Source organism: Halyomorpha halys, unplaced genomic scaffold (genome assembly GCF_000696795.3).
Source record: "Halyomorpha halys isolate HHAL.00 unplaced genomic scaffold, Hhal_1.1 Scaffold433.1, whole genome shotgun sequence".
NCBI lineage: Eukaryota > Metazoa > Arthropoda > Insecta > Hemiptera > Pentatomidae > Halyomorpha > Halyomorpha halys.
In genome coordinates this window covers 848,381-862,919 of record NW_027115152.1, presented here as the reverse complement: position 1 = coordinate 862,919, position 14,539 = coordinate 848,381, and the positions used below count along the sequence as shown (strand labels likewise).

Here is a 14,539-nt window from a genome sequence, read left to right as displayed (position 1 = left end):
CATATCACTAAGCAATGCCTATATATTTATAAAGGAAGAGAATACACATATATTTCATTAATTACGTATATTTTCTTTCACACTTCTATTCATAACTTTAATTTTCAATAATTTTATTTAATTTTGTTTACATATATTTACTAGTTAGATTTTTCTTATTCATATTGATATTTCTTTTCTCCTATTGGCTTATATAAATTTATATTTTATTTCATTAATCCTGATATTTTAATTACATATACGTTTTCATTACCACTTTTTTAAAAAATCAGTTATGAATTTTAAATAATTTTCATTTTGTAAAAATATTTATTTACTAGATTTTCATATTATTTTGTTTGCTCTTTCCTTTTTCTAAATTTTAATATTACTTATTATCATATACCTTGCTCTTCTTATAATACTTAGATACTTAGACTATACATTTTCTTTCAACACTATTTATGTGCCTATATTTTTCACTCATTTCCTTACTTTCAAATCATTATGTAATATATTTTATTCTTTATGATTGTTACCTTGGTTTCTGTTCTTAGGCCTAATGAAAGGATGAAATTCTGGCCGAAACGTTGGCTCTAATAAATAAGTTTTTACCTACTTATATTCATAGACCGCACTCCAATCATTTTCTAATTTATGAAAAATATGTTAATTATTTGTAATTTATTGAACGTTTTTCCTATATTTTCTCTTTCTTAGCACTATACACACTAAAGCGCAGATTTTACTATGTAACCTGCCTTTTTTTAGATCAAAATCACGTCTAAGCCGGTAAAAACCTGAATTCAAAATGTCAAAATCGGGCTTTTGGGCTCCTACGTTCAAGATGAAAAAAGTAAATAAATAATCTTTTTTAAATAAATAATTTAATTTTTATCCATTTTAGTCTCAACACAGTTTATTTTCAATACAAGTCCTTGTGTCCTTTGGTTTCGGCCAATCCGGTCATCCTCGGGGACAATCTTAATACAATTTAGATATAAACTAAAATATAATACAGTAAACCTATTTGATAAATGAATTATATAACTTATAAAGAAGTTTATAACTTAGGTTGTAGTAAAGTTTTAATAAATAGTGACTGTGATAAATGAATTTTAATTTTTGTTTTTAATGTGAAAATTGACTAATTAGAAATTGTTGTTTTGACCTAGGCAGAATAGCCTGCATGAAGTTGAGATTTAAATCACTTTGTTCAAAATTGTATTAAGATTGTCCCTGAGGATGGCCGGATTGGCCGAAACGTCGGACTTGTAAGGAAATAAAATGTGTTTAGGTTAAAATGGATAAAAATTAAATTATTTATTTAAACAACATTAACCAGACTCAAGAAAGTGTGTAAGATTATAAATTAAATAAATAATTTTTGCCGTAACGACTGATACCCAAGTGTTGTCGGCAACTAATATTTGGTGTGAAATTATTTATTTGTACCTTGAGAAATTTTTATGGATTGCATTTTTAGTTAGTTATGTTTTAAATGGTATAGTTTCATCATTTTTGCACATTTGAAACTGTTAAAAATAGATGTTTTTATTTTTATAATTTGAACAGTACTACTGAGAACACTATATATATATATATAACCTTCGTTATTGTTACCCTTTTGGTTTGGTGTGTGTTCAATCTGTAATTAATATTTATTGGTGATCTATGCTTGATTAATAAATCATTATCAATCAATCTAGTATTTCAATAGAAACACACCAACTTTTTTGTAGTTAACATTTAATATGTTATATTTTATTTAGTATTTTTCATTTTATAGGCTACGATGTTTTTATTTTTCATTTTTCTAATTTTTTTTTAATACTTTTTCCATTCTTTCTTTATTTTGTAAATTTTGTTTGTTATTTTACTTACTGGATAAACTCCATCTTGTCTTAAGGCTATAAGAGAGGTAAATAAATAAATTTATAATTTATTCGCAGGTTACACACGTATAATTAGTAATTTAAGATATTTTTTTTTTTGGTCAGAACTTTATTGAAAATTATTGCGGCTTGTAAAGTTTTGAGATGTATAAGTAGGGGCTTGTCTGAAGTGACCTGGAATTTCTGCGTTCAGCCGATCAATGGAGAATGGTTTAAGTGTACGAAAGATTAAGTGAACTTTCCTCAACGAATTTTATAACTTTACCAGGGTAATGCTTGAGTTTCAAAAGCTTTTATTAGGTTCTTGGAATTGGATTTATCCTATGGAGCTGAACATGAAGAACTTAGAGGTCGTTTTCCTCATTGAAGAAAATATACTTTCATCTCTACTAATTAATTTGATATGGGTTTTTCGTCATTCTTGGAAATTTTATAAAGACGAGCTGAACATATGAGTAAAAAGAAGAGAAAAAGGTTGGTTCGCTAAAAAATATATAAATAAATAAAAAGATACGAAACAAAATATTTATTCATTCCACTTCGTTTCTTTGATAAACATAAGAAACAGATTTTAAAAAATAAAAACATTTTAGAATAGGTTGCTAACTGGAAAAGTGACCTCACACATCAGTGTATCACATTGTTACACACACTATCTGTAGTGTGAGAAACAATACAAAGTAAAAAAAAAAAAAAACTTATAGTACAGGCCGAAGTACCTAAGACCATAATTAGGCAGAAAGCCTTAATTGCATAAGTAATTTAATTACATCTTCAATTAAATGTATCTTCAATTCAGTTGCACTATAATTACACTTAAATCGTCCAAAATATCAAAAATCAGTGCTTTTGAAGAACAAATACAAAGAAGTAGTTGTATCTTACTTTTACACCGTAAAATTATTTTAATTGTAATTGTGACTCTCAATAACAATTACTTCATGAACCTTGGTAATTGCTATTACTACAAAATGTAATTTAACTCGTGTGTATTCAGTTTATTTGAACATATTTCTTATTAGTAGAAATCCAAATTTAGAACCATAGTAAAGATTACAATTACTTCTTGTAGGAAAAAAATAACAATTACTTTTGAATGTAATCGTTCTTCTGCAATTCCAAAACACAGTAATTATATTTGTAATTATTTTTTTGCCATCTCTGCCTAAAGCCTTTCCCCCAAAAATATATATATATATTCTTTTGATGATACATTGTAAAAATATTTGTTTTTTGTGAGATTAAAAAATAAATGAGTCCATAAAAGGAATGATGATTTTATTCGTAATACAGATGTGTCTGTTAAGAAGTAGTTAATATGAATAGAACACAAAATCTAAAATTAAGCTATAATCAAACAGTCCAAACATCCAATCCATTACAAAGACTGATCTAAATGATAATAATAAGGCCAATTTGTACAACTGGAGTTGAGCATTGGGGCTCCACTAAACCATCGAATTCCTCTCGTATTTAATCGTTACAGTCCAAAATACTTAATCTTCCTTACTTTGTCACAAATCAAATCATCCATGAGGACCTCAGTGTTCCATATGTTGCCGATTTGGCCAGAACCAGATACTAATCCATCCATTATAAACTTCCTAACCATCCAAATCCACTGACTGTTAACTTGGCTTCTCCTTCATTACCCGATAATTCCCCTAGACGTCTGAAAAGAAGATGGCCCAGAGATCTTCTAGGGGACAGACATCTAGTAATGTTATTGGATAGATTTTCCGCATGTTTATTTCGTCTCGTTTTATATCTAATAGTAAATTTACTAGTTGTATATAATTTTATACAGTTGTAAATAACGATATATAAATTATTAAAAAAAAATCTAGCCCGAGAAAAAATAATAGCATATCTTTAATATCCTTACTATTTTGATTTATGTATGGATTTATTTTAATAGCCCCACCTTTATTTAAAAAATCTACCAAAAAATACCTACTTTCTATCTTTTTATTTTAGCCTTGATGAAGACTAGTTTTGATTTATAATTATGAAGACGATGGTCAGGTATGTAGTCAAAATAAAACAAAAAATAGTTAAAAACTCTTTATTTAGTGACTTGTCGCCCCACTTTGCAGAGCTTCATCAGGGTTGTTCCAGTTGAGAGCTTTCGAAACAGTGACTTTTGAAAGCTTTCTGAACCTTGATGAAATTTTACAAAATGGGGTGAAACGTCGGCAAATAACTATTTGTTAACAATTTTTTTTTTCTTTTGTCCGTACCCTTCACCATCTTCTTCATAATTTGAAATAATACGGTCAATCATTTATATGTATATATGTATGTGATCTTCTTGACAATATCTCTGACCATTTCTTTCTAATTCACATACATTCAAACATTAATACATAAAAAAAAAGTAATTTTCGGAGATTTGTTAAACATTAAACGTATACTTTAGATGTCCTCCTACACCAAAGCCCTCGTTAGTATTCACCAGTGTGATTAGTGAATAGAAGGATTATCGTGATGGATGATACAGAGCTAGGCCAGGGCCAGAGGTCGAGGGACAGCGCGGTGTTTCCATTGAGCAAGTGTGCCCTAGGGAGTGATAACTGATGAAAACTGTCCGCTCTGTCCAAAACTCTACCTCAGTCGATATCACCTCCACCTCCAAACATTTTCTCCCCTACGGATTACGCTATAAGCAGATTAGTAACATTTTGGAGATATAACAAGGTTAGGTGCAACAATGGTAAAATAATCATTCGAAAATTTAATATTGTGAAAATAAATAATTTGTTTAATAAGTTATTATAACGAAAAATATATATTGGCAGAAGATAGTTGAACGTATGAAGTAGATTGTAGGAAAATAGTCAATAAAGCTATCAAAATAGTTTTAAAAAAATTATTTATTGTTAACCAATGTTTCGCCCCACTTTACAGGGCTAAAATATTGTAAGAATTGAAAAAATAAATTAAAATAATTATACAGAGAAAATAAGAAAATAAATAAATGAATAGACATTTTTTTGTTTTGTTTATAAAATATATAAAAGAAATAATAATAATAATTTAAGGAAGAATATTTATAGGAGGACTAGAAACTAGTTACAGCCAGGTGTATATAGAATTCTAAATACAGAATTAAAGTAATAATGGTATTTTTCTTATGTAGAGGGATTATAAACTAAAACATTTAATCAGAATCTCACTGTGTTAAACAATTTTAAATCTATTAATAATCTATAGGTTCTTTTCAAGCACTATTGTGGGTTAGTTTATAGCAAGCAATTATCTATTAATTCGATCATCTTAATAGATAAATAAATGTGTTCTTTTAGCTCTTCAATAAATATTTGAAATATTTACAATAATTTTAAATATTATTCGATAAAACTAAAAAAGAAACGGAGAATAACTTATGTAACCTTCACTATAAGTGACCTGAAGGTCAAACCCGGAGGCAATTTAGTGATGACAGACCAACAACCCTATTTAGATTCAGTTTCGATTTCCTCATTAATTTTCAAATATATTAATACAATATATTTATTTATATATTCCCTATAAAGGTAGATAATATTATACCTGGTACAAGTAATATGAAGAAAGCCTAAATGTTTGCTTTGACCTTAACCTAGTACATGAAAAGGTTGGAAGGTAGAGGTATAAGAATCTTGAAAAATCAAAAATAAATAAACAGAATCTATTTCTTGACTATTTTTTTTTAACCAAAAAACTAACAAAATAAATCACTCTAATAAATAAATTCTTTAATCAAACCCATCAGGCTATATTTTATTCTTCATTATTTTATTTTATTTTTTTTTTTTAAGGTGTGTTATGGAACTCATACTAAGATAGTTGGCTCAACATCGTGTAATTAAATGGGCTTATCAATACATGGATTGAATAACATGAAAATAAAAATAAATAAACAAAAAAGTACGTATGAGTCGTTTATTTCCATAATTCACCTAACTACTATTGAAATTATATGATTTGGGTAGATTTTATTTAGTTAAAATGTAAAAGAGATGGTATGTAAAAAAGATCATTTAAAATATTTTTCCAAGACAAAATGACTATATTTCTTAAAATTTTACATAGCATCTTCATCAATTAGCGTCTTCAAATGTTTGTTTCGAGCGTTAAGGATAATAAATAAAAATACGTAAATATCGATCAAATAAAATTTTGAACAAATTAAATACGAAAAAATAAAGAGAGACAAACATAAGTTAATCAATAAAATAATTGAAAAATCCTTTCAAACTTGTATAACTTATAATAAAAAAATAAAAATATAGAAAAAAAGGACAGGCAAAAGCAAAAGTTTTGTATTACCCACATGAGTAATTTTCTTTTGCATTTAGTTGACATTTGGCATAATAAATTTTAAAATAAACGATTATTCACTTTTTTGCGCTTTCTCATTACTTGCCTTTTCTATGACTTAACTTTTCAATTCTGTTTATTTTTAATTGGAAAAACGAGAGCATACTCTTTAATTATAAATTTCAAATTTTAATTTTGGACTTTGGTTAGTAATTCGTAATATTATTTTTCTGTAAGATATTACCCTCTCATCACGTCATTAATTTATTTCAGTAATTGAACAGTTTATTATTCTAATAAAATAAAAAATAATGAAAAATGAATAAAAAACATAAAAAGTGAATTTCAAATAAATAAGTTATTTAAATATAATTAACTATTTTGCCTGATATCAAAAATTCTTCCTATTTTGTAAATTGATATATAATTATAGAACTAGCGGTATAAATAGTGAATTTTATTTAAGTAACTTTAAAATGAATTTATTTAAAATTCACTTTATTTATTTGTAAAACTATTGCTTGTGCATTATTTTTGTATGGTACAAAGGGAAAACTGCTTGAAACATTGTTTGGTTGTGAAACAAATTAAAAAAAATAATAAAAGGGCATATTCTTTATTTTTTTTTTTAATTTATTAAAAATTTTGATCGGTTAAATAGAAAATAAATTTCATAAGTGCTACATTTCTGGAAGAACTTTCTCGGTGCTAATGACTGATGTTTGATTACCATTATCAGAGTTTATTTTTTCAAAATATTTATTGAAATTTATATGATCTATAAATAATATTTACCTTATATGATGAGAATAAGTTCGTAAGATCATAAAGTTGTGGTTGACTATTGGTTAAATACTAACACTGACCTTTTCGCTGGAACAACACAACTGGAACTAAAGCCTGGCTGGTGAAATCTTGCTTATTGGAAGATAGAAGCGTAACTAGATGTCGGGGTCACTTCACAATGCAAGCCTAGATTGACGGTAACAGTAGGCAATGCTAAATTGACGCTTCCTAAAACCATCCACGGCGATGATCCACGCCAAACGTTTGGCCACGTTGCTAGGGCAAGTAGTCATTCAGTCCATATTCCATATCCTATTATATCTATATTAATATCATAGTTCAAAAGCCGGGGAAAGAAAAAAAAATTTCAATCCACTTTTCGATTACTTTATTCAAAACTACGAAGTTAAAACTTAAAAATCTATGACTCTATCAACCATGGTAAGGAGAAATTAAAAAATGGCAGATTAATTTTTTGTTTTTACCAAGAAACTTAACAAAATAAATCACTTTAATAAAAAAAATCATTAATCAAACCCAGTATTATTTTTTTTTTTAAGGTGTTATGGAATTAATCCTAAGATAGTTGGCTTAACATCATGTAATTAAATGGGTTTATCAATACATGAAAATAAAAATAAATAAACAAAAAATTATATTAATATCACAAAAAAGTATCGTGATGTAGTACATATGAGTTTATTTCCAAAATTCATCTAAATACTATTGAAATTATATGATTTGGGTAGATTGTATTTAGTTAAAATTTATAAGAGATGTTATGTAAAAAGGAGCATTTAAAATATTTTTCTAACAAAAAATTTCTATATTTCTTAAAATTTTACATAGCATCTTCATCAATTAGCGTCTTCAAATGTTTCTTTGGAGCGTTAAGAATAATAAATAAAAATACGTAAATATCGATCAAATAAAATACGAAAAAATAAAGAGAGACAAACATAAGTTAATCAATAAAATAACTGAAAAATCCTTTCAAACTTGTATAGCTTATAATAAAAAAATAAAAAAAATAGAAAAAACGGACACTCTACGATAGATATGGATCGAATTAAAAAAATCATCTGAGAAACCGAATCAATTTAGATCTTAAATTATAGAAAAAAACAAAAGTTTTGTTTCTTTCAGTAAAAACCCACATGAGTAATTTTCATTAATGTCATAGTTCAAATGCCGGGGAAAGAAAAAAAATTACTAACGTTTTAAAAAAAACGATTACTTTATTCAAAACTACGAAGTAAAGAGTTAAAAATCGATGACTCTACCAACCATGGTAAGGAGAAATTAAAAATGGCAGATTAATTTTTTTTTTATTTATTTAATTATTCAGAGAAGTACATCCGTCATTGTCCGACCAGATGGCAACATAGATGGCAAAATAACATTATAAAATTATTAAATAATAAATAATGAAATTATAAATATAAATGAAATATGAATTAATATTTTTTTATTATTAGGGCACAGTGGAACCTGATACGATTTACAAGCTAGGGCAGAACAGTATGAATTTATTTCTAGTGATAAAACTAATGATTCGATTAATAAAATATAAATAATATATAAAATATATTACTTTAATACCATTTTTTTATTAAATTGCTCTTAAATAATTTAAATTTCTGGGTGATTTATTTAGGGAAAAAATTGATAGTATATAAAATATTGCAATAAAATATAAATATAACTTATAAAGATGCAAATACAAATACTACTACTCCTATAAAGATAAAGTTATAAACAGCTTTATGGTGCATTCAACTAACTTTAATTTGAGTGTTGCCAGTCACCTGTACGTCTTAATGGTTCCTAAGCCATAGTTTTTCATAATTTTGTAGGAACAACTAGAAATGAAGATAAACGTCAGAAACTACTTTATAGGATATTAAACTACCTTTAATTGGAGTTTTAATGAACATCTGTTTTCATAAAATGTTTCTTTTAGAAAAACTGTATCTCCGGAACTATTGAACTATTTTTTTAGTATTTTTTGCAAAAATATGGAGCTAAAAAAAATTCCTAACAAATACTACATCTAAGAGGATAAACGTCATAATCTAATTTATAGTACATTAAACTAGCTTTAAATTGAGTACTAATAGATATCTTTAAGTCGAAAGGTTTTTAAAATATAGATTTCTTAAAATAAATTCACTAAATTCTGATTTTTCAGTGTATTTTTTATAAAATTTTGCTTTTTAAAAAGCTATATCTCGGGAAATATTGAATGTAAATAGTTCTATTAGGGCTCATAGTCACTCTACTTTAAAAATTGATCTCTTAGGTTTTCTAGTGTTGTAGATAGTTTAAAAGATATACAGCTCCGAATGAAAAATTATTTTGACGCTTTGAAATAACCGCCATTTTTTATTCCCCCTATCAGGGCAGACTCTTAAATTTTGACTAGTAATTATACATAGTTTTCATTAAAATAATAATAAATTGGTCAGAAATAACAGAATTTTTATCTTCCTGGCTCTTGTACTATACATTTTTCGTTGAGATACACAGAATAGGTGTTTGGAAGAGAAAATGTCTGATTTGTTAATTAGTTAAATTAATCAGCTGATTGATAAGAGTTTTAGGACCGCCAGAAATGATTTTTTACATTTTTTTTTTTTCCAAAAAAATTATTAATTGATAGATATTACTATCTGCCACACCGTTGTGGGCAATAGGTAATATTAGTGAATGATCATATTCATATAAAATAGCATTAAAAAAAAAGTAAATAAAAAGAAATAAAATCTCTCTTCAAATATATACAAACAGAAGGATAAAGAAAATAAACATAATCAAACTATGAGCATGAAAAAATAAATAAATTAATTAATTAATTGTAATGTAAAGTAATTTCTAACCTTACATCCTCTTCCAGTCCTGACAATCCTCCGAGGCGCCTGAAAAGAAGATGGCCACGAGACCAGCTAATGTAAAATGTCAAGGAATAGTTGCTCTACACGTCTGTAACACTTCATTTTAACTAAGATCAAATTTACTGAATGTATTTTGTAATATACATGTTGTGACATGTTGTAAATTTCAACAAAGTTATTAAAAAAAAAAATTATTTCAGATGTATGTTCCATGGGCTGGATTTAATACATTGGACTCCTGTAGAAAAAAAAAAAATAATTTAGCCTTCTTTTAATCATTCATACATTCAGCTTAATTCAAACGGCATTCAAAAACTTTACTTATATTTTTATTTTTCATAATTATAAACAAATTATAAAAAATTAACTAAAGGCTGAGAAACTTTCATCTCTACATTTAATAGCCTAAGGGAGTAAAACTCAACTGCATAAATACAAACCGTCATTAAAAAAATCTCTTAACAGGTTTTAGAAAAGTTGAATAATGTTTTAATTTTAACCTGAGTTCGAAATTTAAAGGAAATTCTTTCTGACTTGAGGGGGGAATCCTATCGGAGAAAAAAAAACTGCCTTTGATGTGGATGTTTAAAAGTTCTTTGAGGGTTGATTTTTTTTTTTTTATTTCCCAACGGCATTTTAGTTACTTTAGTAAGTTTCGTTTCAGATTCAAAATTGTAAACGTTACATTTCTGTGTATAAATTCTATCCTATTGACTTGCTAAACTTAAATACTTTTTACTCATGGTTAGGAATTTCTTTCAGCTTCAAAATTAATCAAACAACAAAGACAACTTCTCCCATGCTTTATCATTTTATTTTTCCTTAATATTTTACTGACTTAAAAAAAAAAAAATATGTCATCCATATTTTTTTAAATATATGTTACGAATGATTTTCTTTCAACTTCATTTTTGAATTGATTTCAATAATTTCTTTTTTAATCGAAAGAGCATACCTATAGATTAAAATTCACCCGGATTCTATGAAGACGTTTAGAGGCAGATAGTGCAATAAAATTTTCTTGTATATCTATTTGTCATTAGTTAATTTTCAATACATGAATACCTTATTTCACTTAAGTTATAACAGCCTACGAGTTGTGATAATGCATGGAACTGGCATCATATAGTAATTATTTATTCTACTGTTTAATTTCGAATAGTTACTTGTATTAGTTACACTTTTAGTAAAATTACTTAACATTAATTAATTACAAGTTAATAATAATTACTAGTTCATTTATTTTTTAATTCAAATTGTAGCAAAATCTATTTTGGCATGAGTTAAACTTTGAATAAGAAAACAAATACTCTATAGGATTTTCTATTTGTTTATTTGCTTGTAATTGTAGTTTTCACTATTAAATAAAACCAAAAATTGTATTCAATTCTGTCTCAACACTTTATTTCTCACTTATTATTCTGAGAAATAAAGTATTGAGACAGAATTGGATACAATTTTTGGTTTTATTTAATAAATAATTACCTTGTCTCAAAAAATTTTGAAATAATATAATTAAAGTAGTTTTCACTTCAATTAAAAAAATAAATAAAAAAAAATAGTAAATCACACGATAATATTCGAAAATAAAGAAAAACATTTTTTTTTTTTTATAGTAATCACTTACTATACTGTGTATGTATTTTTATCCCTCATTATATTTATTTGTACTTGGAAGGAAATTCTCAATAAAATCTTGTGGAACATTTATTATAAACGTCTTTCTCCTTTGCGATTAAAGGCTGTCCTGGCTATAGAATCCAAGGTGCTTACGACTCACTCAAGGGGCTGTACGTGTTCGACATACGAAGGCCTCGTTCTATCTAAAGTGTCTGTTCATCTTCCCCATACAAGAAGAAGAACGTACACACTCCCAATGTATAACTATTAGAGTTGTAAAATTAATCAATAGTACATTTTTTTAAGAATATTTTAACTGAAATTTACAACAGTACATAATAATACATTCAGTAAATTTGATGTAAGTTTATAATTGAGTGATACATTAGGAAGTCTCGTGGCCATCTTCTTTTCAGACGCCTCGGAGGATTGTCAGGAATGGAAGACGAAGCAAGGTTAGAAGCTAGTGGGTTTGGGTGGTTAGGGAGTTTATTATGGAAGGACTGACATCTGGTTCGGGCTAGATCGGTTACATATGGATAAAAAACAACAAATTAATTAAAACAAGAACTAAAATTACAAAAATTATAATTAAATAAATACAGTAATTAGTTAAAAGCGAAATTACCATAAATTAGTTAAACATACTAGCTGAGTTAATTTCACAATGAAGAGGGATCAACGATTTTTTTGGAAATCGATATCAGTAAGTACACTAGCTCTTTTTTTATATTTTTTAAAGATTTTAGTTTTAGAAAGTTATGGGGATGATTTTATCTAATGAATAATTTGTATAATTACTTACCCTAAAATAATACCTAAATTATAAATTAAATAAAACTGGATAAGAAACAGATACCTACTTCAGAGCGTAGATGCTAGTGAGCGATTCCATCTAATTTTTGTTTCCGTGGCGTGGTGTATCCGTTTTTCTTAGGTTAGGAATAAGATGGAATTAATGTTGATGGTAGATAATGCCGTGGGAAGAGTGCAAGTGGCAATTTTAGTATTCATAGCAGCTAGAGTGCCTGTTCCATTTCTTCAACAAAGAGATTCTCCAGCCTCTCATTCATAGCGCAGATTCTAATTTCAAAATTATTGAAATTTATGAATACAATTTTATTTAGACCAATTCTCGCAAAATGGTGAAGTGGTGAATAATGGGTGTGTGTATTTCTGTGTGTATATGAATAGCTTAGCACAGAAACGATAAGTCATACAAAACTGAAATTTCATATTTATATTACACACACTTATGCAAGAGCTGCCACAGCAACTTTTTCAATACAATATAATATAAAATAGACTGATCGAAAAGTGATTTCGATAAAATGATATTATACAATCGATTTTTCATTTTTTTTCTATCATCTCCAAAACGGCTCTTAAATAAAGTACTTGTACGTAAATAAAGTAATCTTACTACATGTTTAACACATAGCTTATTTCGACTTGTTCTTTTGAACACTCACAATAAAATTACGAATGTCCCCTCTTATTTTAAGAGTAATAAAGTAATTTTAAGCGAGGCATAATAAATAATTTTAAACTACAGAATGAAAAAAAAACTTTAGATTTTGAACTCACTTATGAAATTTTACTCAGTTCTCTACCAGGACTAAGTAATTGAAGGTATATAATATTAATATTGTTACAGCGCATAGATTAATATTGGCAATATTAATAATTAATATTGGCGTTTGGCATGAAGGAAACACAATCAATTTATGCACACATATGTATATGAAATATATATGTTCCATACCACTACCTTATGTGCCAATTCTTCCTCATCCTATTCCCTGGAAATCTTCATTTTAGTTTTTCTGAATTTGGAAATATGTTTTTGATGCTAAATTCGACAGAATTATTATTAACAACACAAAATTCTCTAAATAAAATTAGAAGATGAAATAAATATTTTTTAATTGTCTATCTGGCATTAAGATCGGCCTGGTGGGCCTTACATGGTTGATATAATCGTTACAATTTTTTTAACAATTGATTATGGAAGTGGTATATTCAGACACCCCCAACTACATACAACTTTATAATTTACAAAAAAAAAATAATAAATAGATAAAAATAATGCCTCTTAATAAAAGAGAAAAGTAAAATTAATAACAAAAATAATGACATTCCTAGACCTAAAAAAATTCCCCTCTAATGGGAAAAAAATAACAAGCTAAAATAAGCATTTTTTGAAAAAAAAAAAAAAAAAAAAAAAAGTGAAGAGAGTAGAGTAGTATGAATAATAGAATTAATAAATATAGAATGTCCTGCAGCAGTCTGGGCTTCAGTCTTCGGGTTGAGGTTGAGTTTCCCAAGTTGTCTACTCCTTTAACTGTCGGTAAATGTGATTGGAACTTCAAGAACCATTTTTTTATGTAATCCTCTATCGACTCCATTCGTAATTCCAGAGAATAACTATTATTTTATAAAAATATTAAAAAAAGTATTATAAAATATATTTAAAACAAAAAATCATTCCTCCTGGATTTGGCGTTCTAAAGACTTCCCAATTACATTTCATTCTCATCGTCTCGAAAGATCATGGCTTCTTTGACCTCCTAATGCAAGTTAATGTAATCTCATAAGCTTTTGAAGCTTCGAGCCAGGTAATAATACCTGATTGTTTTTTATTAGATTTGTAACCTCCCCGACCATCTCCTAAGGAACGATTTCGCGTCTGAGAATCATTGACCTAGAAGTTCTATAAGGGTAATAGGTCTTTATTCCCAGTGGAATTTATTTCTTTGTTACAATTTATCTTTTCGAACCAGGATATAATTTTAATGAACATAAAGGCATAGGCATGGGATGCTATAAAATGGAGAGTAGAGGTGCGAAAGTCTCATTTTAAGAATTGAATATTTATTCTTTGGAACAAGGAAGACTCTGTAATAGACTGTGAGAAACCTCAAAAAGAAAATGTGGGTTTTGTTTGTTTTATTTGTATGTTATTTTATAAATGCGAGTTATTAAGATGCTCGAAAATAAGATTATTGGTCTTTCAGTATAGTACTTCATGACTGACTCGATAAACTAAGATTATTGGTCTTT

General features: G+C 27.2%; 2 protein-coding genes across 3 annotated transcripts in view; one reads left to right on the top strand and one right to left on the bottom strand.

The window, feature by feature from the left end:
• Window positions 1–7,158, bottom strand: part of LOC106682655 (sodium-coupled monocarboxylate transporter 2) — a 21,253-nt gene extending 14,095 nt beyond the window's left edge. The window contains exon 1 of one of the 2 annotated variants that reach the window (XM_014423640.2): window positions 7,043–7,158. The gene's annotated coding sequence lies outside the window, so the exon portion shown is untranslated. Of the gene's footprint in view, window positions 1–6,971 lie in introns of both variants that reach the window. The other variant, XM_014423639.2, reaches the window with a different exon arrangement.
• The window catches only part of LOC106682652 (suppressor of lurcher protein 1), a 181,124-nt gene that overhangs the window by 55,084 nt on the left and 111,501 nt on the right, over window positions 1–14,539 (top strand). The gene's annotated exons all lie outside the window — the stretch shown is intronic.